At 49.1% G+C, this 16,035-nt stretch overlaps 1 pseudogene; it reads left to right on the forward strand.

Annotated features, from left to right (window-relative positions):
* The first annotated feature begins 255 nt into the window (after window positions 1-255).
* Window positions 256-11,755, forward strand: LOC119293767 (annotated as a pseudogene).
* Window positions 11,756-16,035: the final 4,280 nt, after the last annotated feature.

The following is a 16,035-nucleotide window of genomic DNA, read 5'->3' on the forward strand; positions in this document are numbered from 1 at the left end:
GGCGGCACTAGATGCACTTACACATCCTGCCATTTTTCTTCTAATTCTCGCCCTTTTTCGCTGCCATCTACTCATGGTCCAACAAGAGAAGCTGTCGGAGATGGCGGTGGTGGAGGATCCGATGACCACGCTCGTGTGAAAGATCAACTCGGAGACAAGAAAAAATTACCGCCTCAAAGTGAAGGCGGCAAAGAAGACGATGCTCAAGAAGCAAAAGGCCAACGGAGGCGGCCATGCAGGTGGCAGACGTGGTGGATGGAGGAGACTGGGACGCGGGCCCCCGCTATTGTCGCCGATCGTGTTGCCACCATGTCCGAAGCATTACAAGACCCCATACTACTACAACGCCAAGCAGCTTGGTAGGAAGTCCCTGGTATCCGCCACTGGCAAGTGCCCTTCATCGTTGATGTCAATGCGGTGCCATCACTTTTATCGGATTGTTCATCATTGCAGCTTGACTGGACATCGGTCGTGGAGTAGCTATGTGCCTCCACACCGTTCACTGGTATGCCTAAAGCGAGCGAGCCGGTGTACGATGATGCAGACATGAAGATGTTTGAGATGATCCGTGATGGAGTCGAGGAGGAGGTTTCTATGAGGACGGGTAGGTGGATGACTTGGAGCCCACTAAGGCCGCCTCACACACCCAGTTGGGCTACACCCAGTCTGGCATGTACACCCAGTCCGACATGCAGCCGGGCTACACCCAGCCCGACATAGAAACATAACCACAAAATTGGGCCGCCGGACAGCAGGAGCAAGAGGGGGCAGCGACGATGATGATCCTATTTTTTTTCTTTGAGTTGAACGGCGATGATCATCGTTGTTAAACAAAAAAAGGATCATCATAATTTGCAGAAGGTTGCAAACCATGTAAGCGCACTGGGCATGGACAGACCAGCCTATCAGAGACCCAGTTGAACACGGCTTACTTGGCCCACTAAAGACCAAGTTGAGCACGGTTAGTTGGCCCATTAGAGACCCAGTAGAAAACGGCTCACTTGGACCAGTGTAGCCCGACCCAATTTCTCTTGGTGTTAGCTCGTCCTTCCCCCAAACCCTACCCCCATGTTCAATGGCGGAGGTGGCGAGCCCGGTGCTAGCGGTTCGGCGCCGATGTGTAACTTTCTTCAGAAGCCACCCAAGAATATCCAGAAGCATCCTACCGCCTCCGTCAGCTCCGATGACGAAGAAGGTAGTGGCGGTGATGATTCCAGGGCCATCGCGGCGACGCGATCTAAGAAGCCGCCATCTACTACTAGCAAGCTCTTCTTCTCCTCTGCCAACAGCTCACACAAGCCACACCGTTTCCAGTTCAAGTCGTCCCAGACGATTCAGTCCTCCACCGACAACCGCGCCACTGCAATGCTCGAGACGGAGACGACATACAACCATGATGCTCGTTCCATCCGCGAGCGACAGCTCAAGCAGGCCAAGGAGTCCCTCAAGAAGAACCCCTCTGCCTCATCCTCCTCCGGGAGCCCTACAAGGGGATCCACGGCTACACGGATCACAAGGCCAACTTCAGGCGGGAGCACAAGGTTTCCGGAGAGAAGGCTGGCAACACACACGGCCCCCTGCGGTCGTTAGTGCACATACGCCTCTCAACGCGGTTCGACTACCAACCCAACATTTGCAAGGATTATAAGGAGACGGGCTATTGTGGCTCTGCAAGTTCATGCACGACAAAGGTGACTACAAGTCTGGGTGGCAGCTCGAGAGGGAGTGGGATGAGGCCGAGAAAGCCCACAAACGATGCATAGTGATGCGTGAGTTGGATGTTAGTGATGTCAAGGCAGAGGAGGAAGATAGTGATGACGAGAACGCACTGCCCTTTGCCTGCTTCATATGCAGGGAACCCTTTGTTGACCCGGTAGTCACAAAGTGTAAGCATTATTTCTGCGAGCATTGCGCATTAAAGGTACCCTGCAGTTTCTTCTGATTTTGTGGTGATAATTTTGCCTACTCATCTATGCAATCAATAAGTTTGTCATGTTGAAAATCTAGTTCATTTGCATAGCTATGCTAATAGTTTGTTTGTAACATGGAACCATGATTGTTTGAGTTCTAGTCATTAACTATTGAAACATTAGCACTTGCACAAGACTTCTAATTTTGGAGATATTGCGTATTCAGCTCAATTATATATACATATGAACTTACCCTATTACATAAAGCACCATATGATTATGGATATATGACAATGTGGTGGAAACAAACTTCTGTATCCATACTAGTTGAATGTATTTTCTTTGGACTAGCTGAATGTTTTGTTGGTTCAAGCTTTCAGCCATATGGCCCATATAGCATGCAACATTACATTATATTTAGAATGTCAAATCCAAGTTTATATTTGCTTTATGAGTTCTTAGAGTTTCCTTCCTATCTATATTTAGCTGTGTGATATGAATGTTTTTAATTGAAATATTAGTTCCGAGAGTACCATGCATGACCGCTTAATAATTGAAATATTATTCAATTGGTGCACCATTTCTGTTGGAGTTACAGATCTTTATTTGATTGCATAGGACTATCTTATGACCTGTCCTGCTTGCAAATAATAAATTACATATACAGAGAGATGCCAATGGGGTTCAAAGGGAATATGGAAAATATACTTGATAATAGATAAGTTTTTCCCTTTGATATTGAGGAGCAAGTGCATTCATAGAGCTTGGATAGTTTGATGACTTATTTGTTAGTCTCTACGTTCTAGGAAGTGCATTCACATGTGAGGGAGTCCTGGATTAGGGGGTGTCCGGATAGCCGGACTTCCATCATCAGCCGAACTATCATCGGCCGGACTATCATCATCGGCCGGACTCCAAGACTATGAAGATACAAGATTGAAGACTTCGCCCCGTGTCCGGATGGTACTTTCCTTGGCGTGGAAGGCAAGCTTGGCGATACGGATATGTAGATCTCCTACTATTGTAACCGACTCTATGTAACCCTAGCCCTCTCCGGTGTCTATATAAACCGGATGGCTCTAGTCCGTAGGACACAACAACAACAACCCTTACAATCATACCATAGGCTAGCTTCTAGGGTTTAGCCTCCTTGATCTCGTGGTAGATCCACTCTTGTAAACATCCACAATATCAATATCAATCAAGCAGGACGTAGGGTTTTACCTCCATCAAGAGGGCCCGAACCTGGGTAAAACATCGTGTCCCTTGTCTCCTGTTACCATCCGCCTAGATGCACAGTTCGGGACCCCTACCCGAGATCCACCGGTTTTGGCACCGACATTGGTGCTTTCATTGAGAGTTCCTCTGTGTCGTCACCGATAGGCTTGATGGCCTCTTCAATCGACAACGACGCAGTCCTGGGTGAGACTTTTCTCCCCGGACAGATCTTCGTATTCGGCGGCTTCGCACTGCGGGCCAACTCACTTGGCCATCTGGAGCAGATCGAAAGCTACGCCCCTGGCTGTCAGGTCAGGTTTGGAAGCCTAAACTTCACGGCCGATATCCGTGGGGACTTGATCTTCGATGGATCTGAGCCACAGCCGAGCGTGCCGCGCTGTCACGATGGGCACGACCTAACTCTGCCGCCGGACAGCACCTTGGAGGCCGCACATGAATCCGCTCCGACCCATAGTCCGGAGCCGATCGCTCAGATCGAGGACGGATGGCTGGACACCGCCTCGGGAGCTGCAACTTCTACGGCGATGGAGCCGAACACTTACCTTGTCTCGCATAAAGCTCATGACTCCGAGGTGCCGGACTCTCTGCCGGACTCCGAACCTCCTGCGCCCCTGCCGATCGAATCCGACTGGGCGCCGACCATGGAATTCACCGCTGCAGACACCTTTCAGCACTCACCCTTCGGGGATATCTTAAATTCGCTGAAGCATCTCTCACTATCCGAAGAGCCCTGGCCGAACTACGGCCAGGATGGTTGGGACGCGGACAATGAAGAAATTCAGAGCCCACCCACCACCCACTTCGTAGCCACCATCGACGATCTAACTGACGTGCTAAACTACGACTCCGAAGACATCAACGGTATGGACGACGATGCCGGAGACGATCAAGAACCAGCGCCTACAGGGCACTGGAAGGCCACCTCGTCACATGACATACATATGGTGGACACCCCAAGGGGAAGCGATACCGAGGAACAACAGGACGCGGCAGAGGATAATCCCGCTGATAAACAACCAAAATGGTGACGTAAACGCCGCCCTAAGTCCCGCATCAATCAAAGCAGCATTCCTAACGACCCAGCGATAGAGCAGGGCAAACCAGCGGACGACGAACATACAACCAAGCAACCATCCGAACAGGACGAACCGGATAATCAACCCCTTCACGGAGCAATCAATAGTCCGGACACACCACCGGAGCATAAGAACCTTCACAAAAGACTCGTCGCCACTGCAAGAAGTTTGAAGAAGGAAAAAAGGAAGCTCAAAACAGCGGAAGACATGCTCAGAATGAAGTGGAGCAAAATACTCAAGTCCGCAGAAAAATATGGCAATGGCCATCAAACAAAGAGCTACCCAAAGCGCAAGCTGCTGCCAGAGTTTGACGAGGAAGCCATAGAGCCCTCACAGCCAAAAAATAAAGAGGCAGCCTGGCCGGATAGACGGCCAGATGACAGGCCAAAAGCGACAAGCGGTACCGCACACAAGCCGACTTATGATCCTGGGAAAACGGACGGCCCAACTAGGTCCATCTACGGGCCAAAAAGGAGGGCCCCAGGAAGTAACACAACACGACAAGTGTTCGAAGACAGCGGCACACCCAAATACAGGGGCGCCGCACACCCGCTATGTTTTACCGATAAGGTGCTGGATCATGAATTTCCAGCAGGGTTCAAACCCATAAACATAGAGGCATACGACGGCACAACAGACCCCGGAGTCTGGATAGAAGATTACATACTACACATACACATGGCCAGAGGAGATGATCTCCACGCCATAAAATACTTACCCCTCAAGCTCAAAGGGCTAGCTCGGCATTGGCTCAAAAGCCTCCCAGAAAACACTGTTGGAAGTTGGGAAGAGCTTGAGGACGCGTTTAGAGCAAATTTTCAAGGGACTTATGTCCGACCTCCGGATGCAGACGATCTGAGTCATATAACCCAACAGCCCGGAGAGTCAGCGCGCAAATTCTGGAACAGGTTCCTTACCAAAAAGAACCAAATAGTCGACTGTCCGGACGCGGAAGCCTTAGCAGCTTTTAAACACAATGTCCGAGATGAATGGCTCGCCAGACACCTCGGCCAAGAGAAGCCAAGAACAATGGCCGTGCTAACAAGCCTCATGACGCGCTTTTGCGCAGGAGAAGACAGCTGGCTAGCAAGAGGCAGCACTAGTGACCCGAGTACATCCGAGATCAGAGATGGAAACGGAAAATCACGGCGCGGGAAAGATCAGCGCCGGAATAAAGAAAAAAGCCCAAAGGGCACGGCGGTCAACGCCGGATTCAAAAGCTCGCGGCCAAACAATAAAACACTGCCTCTTAAGGACAACAGCGACGAGCTATCAAATTTAAACAAAATCTTAGATCCGATATGTCAAATCCACAGTACCTCCGGAAGGCCTGCAAACCATACCAACCGAAATTGTTGGGTTTTTAAACAGTCCGGCAGACTCAACGCCGGACACAAGGGGCTCGATGCGCCAAGCGAGGACGATGACGAACCCCACCAGGAGAGCACCAGAAGTCAAAAGACTTTCCCACAAGAAGTCAAAACAGTAAACTCACTTCATGTGATAGTACGAAAAACCAACACGGCACTCGCTAAGACAAGTGTCGCACGGTCCACCCCAGCGGAACACCGAGATTGGATGTCAAAACCAATCACTTTCGACCATCTGGATTAGTCCAGAAGTATCCGGAACGCAGGATAGACTGCCCTGATATCGGATCCCATAATAGACGGACTGCAATTCACGCAGGTTTTGATGGACGGCGGTAGTAACTTAAACCTGCTATATCTGGACACAATCCGCAAGTCGGGATAAACCCCACTACAATTCGGCATAGCCGCACTTCCTTCAAAGGAGTGGCGCCAGGCCCTTACGCCAGGTGCACAGGTTCATTACTACTAGAAGTTGTGTTCGGGTCACCTGACAACTTCCGACGAGAAAAGCTAACCTTTCATGTCGCCCCATTTAAAAATAGCTATCAAGCATCACTGGGACGGGAAGCTTTCGTCTGCTTCAATGCAATACCACATTACGCGTCTCTTACGCTTAAAATGCCCGGTCCACGTGGCATCATTTCATTAAAAGGTCGCCTGAGACCCCGGACATGGCTAGACGAGTCCAGAATGAATAAGCTAGGGGCTACCTAGCCGCACACCCCTTCACAAGGGTTTGTACATATAAGCCATAATGAGCTAGCATAGGCTCAGCTTTATTAATCTATATTTCAATTTTTTATGCACTTTCTCGCACGATTTCTTTTCCAAACTAAGTTCCTTTCTTTTTACAGATGAATAGCATGCACACCCGTCCAGGATACGGCACAACGGAGATACATGCGCAGACGTGCAGTAGGGACCCGTTGCAAGGACTCTTTTCAGACTAAGACCCTACGTAAACCTTTCTTACTGTCTCTTGTTGCTATAATCCCCTGATTTCTCATTATAACCAGAGTGGAGCCTGGCATTTTGGCATCGGCCACGCCAGAAGAACTAGCCCGTACCTGGACACAAGGGGCTTAGGGCATTGTTTTGCCCGCTATTGTAAAGGCCGAACACCTTCGGGAGTGTTCGGCGTCTCGAGTTAGGCCTTATATGCATCAGCTCCGAATCATGTCTTTGGTCAAATGTTGGGTTTGCCCGGCTCCTGTGTTTTGCTGCCTTACATTCCGTATCATCGGCTAACGCGGCACCAGGAGAACTACTACGATTGTGCCCCAGTTCGGCTGGGCGAGCACCTCAGTAGAGAAAGCCGAAAACTGACTGTCATGATACAGCGAGAGACTGGTCAACCACTCGATCGACCATGGGAATGTTTAGAATTCCTCCGCTTTGACGAAGGGCCGTTTCCCGGTCAGGCACATACGCGCCCCAAATTCGGAGAGCGCGGTGCCCCCAGGGGCTATGTCGTAGCCCCACCCTCAAACTCCATGGCTAAGTGAAAGTGATAAAGCATTATAGTCCGGTTGCCTCGTTTGCTACGCTACCACCTCCTTTACAGGACCGAGACGTCGGATTAAGTGTGAAAACGCGCTATTTTTTGCGAACACCCCCGCACCTTGTGCGTGGGGGCTGAAGCCGACGACTGCCATCTTTCAGGTTATACACACGTATACATGAACGGCCGCATAGGAGATATTCTATTACTTGAACGCACAAGTATAAAAGGCGCTTACATCTTAAATATTGTTTTACATCATAAAAACGTTCATTCGAACGTAACATTTTTTGAGCACTGCGACTCTATTACACGAGCACCACGCAGCACTTGGCCAAAATAGTGCTCGGCGGGTAACCGGTTATCATCCGAACCCGGGGTCGCAACAGCGCTGGCATCCATCTATGTCCAATGTGTCTTCACACGAGCGAGTGCCATCCGCGCACCCTCTATGCATGCCGACCGCTTCATTGCCTTGATATGCGGCACCGCCCCAAGAAATTGCTGCAATAAGCCAAAGTAACTCTTCGGCTCGGGCCTATCCGGCCGGACATGGGTCACTATATCCTTCATAGCAAGCCCGGACAACCTATTTAGCTCAGCCCACTCGGCCAAACGACCGGTCAGCGGAAGTGAATGCTCCGGACTATGGAATTGAGACCAATACAGCTCTTCCGTCTTGTGATCCTTCTGGCTTCGAAAATGCACAACGACATCCGCCGCACTCGCTGCTAAGTCCATATAAGGGTCCTCCGGACCCCACAGTTGGCCCAGCTGAGCATACTTTGGATCCGTGAACCTTCGGCACAGCAGAAAAGGCTTGCCAGCTACAATTTCTCCGGCCTGGCGCAACTCTTCCTTTATAGCCCGCATTGCAGAGTGGGCATCCTTGACTTCGGCGGTGGCCTTCTCTAGGTCTTCTTGCCCCGCTAGGCGCTCCTTCCCAAGAGCCTCATTGCGGTCGGTAGCATCTTTTAACTTCACGGCCATTTCGGCCATCTCTTCCCCGCTCCGGTAGTGTGCGGCCCTTTCTGCCGCTAACTCCTCGGCCGCCCTCGAGGCCGCCGCATTACTCCTTCTGGCCTACTCCTTGGCTTGAGCAAGTTCGGCCCGAAGGCTCTCCACAGCAGCGGCACTATCTGCATTTCACGCACATGTTGTAAGGAGCTGGCTTTGGCCCCCTTACCAAGTGACCGCACGAAAACACTTACCTTGCGACTCATCAAGTCGCCTGTTGACTAGCGTGATGTCCGCATCCGTAACAACGAGTTGCCGCTTTAGTTCAGCAACTCCATCAGTCCGGCTGGCCCCCGGACGACCCGCCACCTGCATCGGCACGGCGTAAATTTAAACCTGTGATTTTGATCCTCGGCACGCTGTCGATTTCGACAACCTACCGAGTCTCAGGGGCTACTATCTATACAGGGCGCATTCTATATGCTAAACTATTAAAAGATGTGTCATTTTTACGCACCTCAAACCCCGCCAGCAAACTCCTGACGGCATTATGCAACCGGCCTTCGGCGGACGAAATCCTTTCAATCACCATGCTCATCAATGCGTGGTGATCTTCTGAGATAGACGCCTTCTCAAGCAGATCCTTCAGTCGTACACCAGTTGGCGCCGAACTATCCGGCTCTGCCAAACCAGGGGGCTCCCTCCATGACGACACTTCAGGCTCGTCCGCCCTATCCGATGGTGCCCCGGACGGAGGCATCTCGCTCTCCATCATCTCCGGACGAAGGTCCCCTGAAGACGAGCTCATTTGCGAAGGACGGAGATCCGAACTACAAGGTAAAAACTTTAGTTATCCTCAGAAGCACAAATAGGGATGTCCCTTATTATAAAACTCCTTTCTTTCTACTTACGGCTCGTTGGAGGGCTGACTCTTTAAGGGAGATTGCGCGGCCGGGGCCTCCCCGGACGCAGGACCCTCTGGCGAACATTTCTTCCCCCGTTTAGGGGCTTTTGCCCCCGGGTCCTCGGAGGCAGTCCTCTTCTCCCCTTGGAGGGAGGGATTCTCGATCCCCCCTCTTTCAAGAGCCTCCTTAGGCGAGGCAGTAGCTTTCCTGCTTTCCCCTTTGCCTTCCTCTAGAGGCGCAACCTCAAGCATCCGAACCAGCACGGAATCCGACGTGGTCTCGGGGAGGGGGGCCGGACACCGTATCAATTTTGCTGCCGCTATCCACTCCTGTTTAGAACGAAGTTGGTCATAAGGCGAATTATCGAAAGGCAAACAAACGGCATGTCCGGACTTGGAACTACTTACTTGAGTATCCGGGCGATTGCAGCTTAGGCCAGCATCCTCAGTCAATTCCGGATGCGCCTCTTGCGATCCGAAGAATAATTTGTACATCTCCAGGGGTGTCATACCCATGAAGTGTTGAAGAATCCGTGGGCCTTCCGGATTGAACTCCCACAGCCGGAGAGGGCGGCATTTGCAGGGCGGGATACGCCTAATCAGCATAACCTGCATTACCACCACCATATCGACCTCCCTCATTTGGAGATCTCGAATCCGGCCCTGCAGTTGGGGCACGTCCTTTGACGGCCCCCAGTTGAGCCCTTGGTTGACCCACGACATCAACCGTCGTGGAGGTCCCGGGCGGAATGAGGGCAGCGGCTTTTGTCTGCGGCCCCTCGGAACGGTGATATAGAACCACTCTTGCTGCCACGGGACGAGCTCCTCTTGGAAGGAGCCAGCGGGCCACGGGGCATCGGCCCTCCTACTTATGGCCGCCCCACCGTGCTCCGCTTGACGCCCCCCGATCATCTTCGGCGCCACATTGAAGGTCTTCAGCCACAGGCCGAAGTGAGGGGCGACGCGGAGGAAGGCTTCGCAGACAACAATAAATGCGGAAATATGAGGATGGACTCCGGAGCCAAATCGTGGAATTCCAACCCATAGTAAAACATGAGCCCTCTCACAAAATGATCCATCGGGAAGCCTAAACCCCAACGGAGGTGGGATACAAAGGTGACATACTTGCCGGGCTCGGGGGTGGGGATGGCCCGCCCTTCGGCAGGCAACCTGTGCGAAATCTCATAAGCCAGGTACTTGGCCTCCCGCAGCTTTAGCACGTCCTCCTCCGTGATGGAGGAGGGCATCCACCGGCCCTGGAGGTCGGAACCGGACATCGTTGAAGGTCTGAAGCGCTCGAATATGGAGCTCTAGGTGCTGGAACTTGGAGCGGGGAGAGGATTCGATGGAGGATTGAAGAAAAGAAACGAGCCTTGGTCCCGTTATAAAGAGGAAGAATACCAAGAGCCGTCTCCGTGACCGTTTGGGACTCACCTTCGATAGAGGGGGCGTGGCAACGGGCGCGGTTGGGTTACCCACGTCCGTATTGATGAGAATCCCGGATTAAGGGGAAACACGATCTCTGCTTCGATGAGACGTGCCAAGGAAACCGCTTCGCTAAATGCGCTGAGGTGGTAGAGTAAAAAACGATTCAAGTAATGGCTTGGTAGTGGCGTGACGTCATGCCACAAAAAACGTCAGCAGATCGAACTTGTGTATATATTATTCTCTCTACGATGAAATGTGGAATTTATTTTGCAGAGCCGGACACTATCCTGGTGTTCACAATCTTCTATCATTCGGAGGAGGAACCCGCCTTGCAATGCCAAGCAATATATGCGCCGGACTTATGGTCATTGAAGCCTGGTTCAGGGGCTACTGAGGGAGTCCTGGATTAGGGGGTGTCCGGATAGCCGGACTACCATCATCAGCCAAACTATCATCGGCCGGACTATCATCATTGACCGGACTCCAAGACTATGAAGATACAAGATTGAAGACTTCGCCCCGTGTCCGGATGGGACTTTCCTTGGCGTGGAAGGCAAGCTTGGCGATACGGATATGTAGATCTCCTACTATTGTAACCGACTCTATGTAATCCTAGCCCTCTCCGATGTCTATATAAACCGGATGGCTCTAGTCCGTAGGACACAACAACAACAACCCTTACAATCATACCATAGGCTAGCTTCTAGGGTTTAGCCTCCTTGATCTCGTGGTAGATCCACTCTTGTAAACATCCACAATATCAATATCAATCAAGCAGGACGTAGGGTTTTACCTCCATCAAGAGGGCCCAAACCTGGGTAAAACATCGTGTCCCTTGTCTCCTGTTACCATCCTCCTAGACGCACAGTTCGGGACCCCCTACCCGAGATCCGCCGGTTTTGACACCGACAACATGGCTTGCATAGTTAGTCCAGATCTATAGAATGTGAGTAAGGAGTCTGGAAACGTAAATTCTGCACAGACAACCTGTTACATACAATTGGATGCTGCGTGTCACCAGTGCATGGGTCAATTGTAATCGTTTGTGTCCAAACCTCTAGGGTTTATTTAACCGCATTGTAACAAACTAACAAAAACATTAGGTGTTCTCTTAGGAAATTTCATCTAGTTACTCAAGAGTTACTGAGTAATTGCACAAAGAAAATAACTCTCGAGGTTTCATAGTTCTCAGAATGATAGTTGCTCATATTGCAAATAAAGTTCTGACAATCTACATCTGTTGATTTCGGCATCACTCGAAGAACAAGAAATGCTTCGTCTGCAATAAACCGACGCTTGGCATCTTCAATGCAGCGCTTGAGATCCGAAAGAAGATTGCCCAGGACAAGAAGCAACAGGATCTTTGATGACTGTTGCACAATGTAGCTTGTATCATGGAGGATTACTTCTCTTCTATAATTGTATTGTTTGAAAATAAGGGGGAAATATCCAGGAATCAGTTTTGTTACTTTAGCTCTGTGCTAGCTCCTACTCACCATTAGCCACCAAAATCTGAGCTTCTTGTCGCATTGCAAAAGCCTGTGTCATCATGTCGAACTGGTTTTGAATGGATGTGAAGTGTCATTCACATTTACCGCAACTTACAAAATGGATCTTTGCGGAGGTATTATTTGTCTTGACGGACCTTGATTTGCACTACACTTGCACTTGGCAGCGCCATATGTCTGCCTTTGACTGCACTGTCCCAGGTCATCAGTGTGGCACATACTCTCTCCGTCTGGAATTACTGTAGTGACCAGACCTCAAATAGTCGGATCTTTGTGCATCAGTGTCATCCCTGGATCGGTAATGCTGACACACACAATACTCGAGGATTTATAGCAGAGTAGCAATCACGCACTTATTACATCGAATGTCTCAAAAGAGAACTTAATACAATAATATGGCTTAAGGCCATCTAAATACGATAACAGCGGAAGGCTTGGAAGATAAAGTGAGTCCATCAACTCCAATGGCATAGCTGAGTGAAAGACAACGACGTATGGCACCTTACTCGTCATCTGAAAAGTCTGCAACATGAAATGTTGCAGCCCGAAACGGGTCAGCACATGGAATATGCTGGCAATATAACACATAGAGTAATGAACAGAATAAATGCTATCACTACATGCAATATGGCTGGTGGAAAGCTCTATGGTTACAGTTTTGCATAAAGCTATTTTTTCCCTACAACAATGGAATACATTTTATTTAACTATCATGGTGGTTGTTAAACATTGAGAAGGTTCCTCCAACTCAATCCCAATTAAACATCATCATTAAACCCAATCAAATTATTTACTTTAGAGTGATGAGATCAACATGATAATCCAAGAACCAGATACTCAAGATGTCCATAACCGGGGACACGGCTAACCATGATTAGTTTGTACACTCCATAGAGGTTTGCACACTTTTCCCCACAAGACTCGATCTCCTTCATTGTATTTCTCGCACTACATGGTGTTTGAGAAACGGATGACCGAGACACAGTCTTTCAGAAGCATTAACTCTTTACTCTGGGTAGACAGTACCAACCTACATCCCCTACATCTGCTAGTCTACCACTGAAAGAGGTCACACAACATACTCAACTATGCTAGAGCCCGTAATAGCTTGTGGCTGCACACAGAAGTTTCTAGCATGAATAATCTTATGATCCCTTTGAGCCTAGGTGGCGGACCTTAGGATGATCACACGGAACCCCGGGATATCCTAGGACAACACTGGATTCTCCATGTGCCCTCAAGCAATCCACCCATATGTGATTTTAAGTAGCCACCTTAAGTTAACCATTAACTAACATCACCCACATCTGTCATGGAAATACACTCACCTAATCCACGTCTACAAGCACAGCATTGCAATATAAGCATAACGTAGAAGTAACTCCCAAAGTTTTGATAATAAACAGGCAATAGGTTCTACCTCACCATCTACTTCCCAAACCCACATGTTATTCAGATCCTAACCATGCAATGTTTGAGGAGTGAATCTAATGCACAAAAACTGGGTAATAAAGGGATATGATCAAAATGTTACTTGCCTTGCTGATGATACGCAAAACCTAGAGACTCGTAGTAGCACGCTTCGCATTCCGGAAATTCTATCGCAAACAAAAAATAGCATACATAAGCACTCAACTAAATGCATGGGTAAAACTCAAATAAGAAGATCTAACCATAAAGTTCAAGTGAAGAACTCCGATTTGCAAAAAGAATCAACTCAAACGGAGCAACGAAACTCAAACTACGAAAGAAACAAGATCCAGTTACTAATCTAGACTAAAGTCAAATTTTACAGTACCAAAATCTTGTTCAAGTTGGTTAAACAGAAAGAGGGCTTCAAGACGAAGAACTAGGCGCTTGAATCGCCTGATTCCGATAAACGAGCAAAAATAAAAACTAAAACTAAGATCAGGGCAGAAATCGCAATCGAAAATAATCGCGGAAAAACCCTGGAAAAAGAAAAGCTGACGAACAGGCTAACGAATGAACGTTCGCTGTCTGCGGCTATCTAGTGAACATCGTTCGTTAAAACGAACATACAGATGAACATCCACTAAATAACTAAACCAAAAAAACCAAACCGAACTATTCTAGAAAAACAGATCAAGGGTTTTAAAATAAAACCGATCGTTTTTTACCTAAACCGAAAAAACGGCGGATCCGGATCGGATTGGCGGCAGCTCCAGCGACGAGACGGTGTGCTCCGGCGTGGCGAGGCGCTGCGGGGCGGCGGCAGGTGCGGCGCGGGGCGTGCGGCGGCGATGGCGCAGGCGGTGGGTGCGGCACGGGGCGGCGCAGGCGGCATGCAGCAGCGGCGGCGGCTGCGCGTGCTGCTGCTACTGCGGGTGGCGGGGCGATGTGGGGGTCGAGGCGGCAGCGGCGGCGGTATATAAAGGCGAGGGGGGTGCTCGGCTTGGGCGAGGGGGCACTGAGGCAGCGGCGGCGGCCCGGACTCCATCGGAGTTCGACTCGGTCACGGCGGCGAGCGCGGGGAGGCGGTGCGTTGCCGGGCCGGCTTGGCTTCGGCCCAGTTCAGTCCGAGGGGAGATTTTTTTAAACCGATTCCGCCGAAAAAAATCCTAAATAAATAAAAACCTAAAAATGGCAAAACAAATTTTCACCGTCTAAACAAAATATTTAGAACAGAGTGAACATTTTCTTAGCCTAAAATGCAATTTTTTAAAATATGCAAATTTTTCTAATGCAAATAAAATTGCAATAAAACTCCAAAAATCACTAAAATTGACTTTAACATTTTTCCTTCGATATTTATTTTATTTTGAAGAAGTCATATTATCGTGTCTCATTTATTTTTTTGATATTGGAAATATGTTAGGAGAGAAAAATAATTAAAACCAAATGATCCTCTTTTCAAAATTTGAGAAAACTCAAATATGAAAATAACGATATCCCCAACTCTCTCTGTGGGTTCTTGAGTTGCTTAGAATTTCTAGGATCAACCAAAAATGCAATAAAATATGATATGCAATGATGATCTAATATATAACATTCCAAATTGAAAATTTGGGATGTTACAAACCTACCCCCTTAAGATGATTCTCGCCCTCGAGATTTGGGTTGTCTAGAAAATAGGTGTGGGTGGTCCTTCCGTAGGTCTTCCTCTCGTTCCCAGGTTGCTTCCTCGTCGGTATGGTGGCTCCACTGAACTTTGAAAAACTTGATAACCTTGTTGCATGTGACTCGGCTGGTAAACTCGAGAATCTTCACATGTTTCTCCTCGTAGGTCAAATCGCTATCCAGCTAAATTGCTTCTAGTGGCACTGTGTCTCTCAGAGGAATATCGGCCATCTCCATGTGGCACTTTGTAGGACCTTGAGAAGAGGTGTCTAGAGGGGGGGGGGGTGATTAGACACTAAGTACCAAAGTTGCAGTTTTTAGCCCTTTTAAATTTGAGTGGAGTTTAGGCACAAGTTCAACATTCACAACACATAGCAAGCAAGCATGCAAAGAGTATATGAGCAGCGGATAGTAAAGCATGCAACTTGCAAGAATGTAAAGGGATGGGTTTTGGAGGATTCAAACGCAATTGGAGACACGGATGTTTTTGGCGTGGTTCCGATAGGTGGTGCTATCGTAGATCCACGTTGATGGAGACTTCAACCCACGAAGGGTAACGGTTGCGCGAGTCCACGGAGGGCTCCACCCAAGAAGGGTCCATGAAGAAGCAACCTTGTCTATCCCACCATGGCCGTCGCCCATGAAGGACTTGCCTCACAAGCGGTAGATCTTCACGAAGTAGGCGATCTCCTTGCCCTTACAAACTCCTTGGTTCAACTCCACAATCTTGTCGGAGGCTCCCAAGTGACACCTAGACAATCTAGGAGACACCACTCTCCAAGAAGTAACAAATGCTGCGTTGATGATGAACTCCTTGCTCTTGTGCTTCAAATGATAGTCTCCCCAACACTCAACTCTCTCTCATAGGATTTGGATCTGGTGGAAAGAGGATTTGAGTGGAAAGCAACTTGGGGAAGGCTAGAGATCAAAATTCATATGGTAGGAATGGAATATCTTGGCCTCAACACATGAGTAGGTAGTTCTCTCTCAGAAATAGGATGCTGGAAGTGTAGGTTTAGTTTGATGGCTCTCTCCACGAATGAAGAGGAGGTGGAGGGGTA

Source organism: Triticum dicoccoides, chromosome 4B, assembly GCF_002162155.2.
Source record: "Triticum dicoccoides isolate Atlit2015 ecotype Zavitan chromosome 4B, WEW_v2.0, whole genome shotgun sequence".
Lineage (NCBI taxonomy): Eukaryota > Viridiplantae > Streptophyta > Magnoliopsida > Poales > Poaceae > Triticum > Triticum dicoccoides.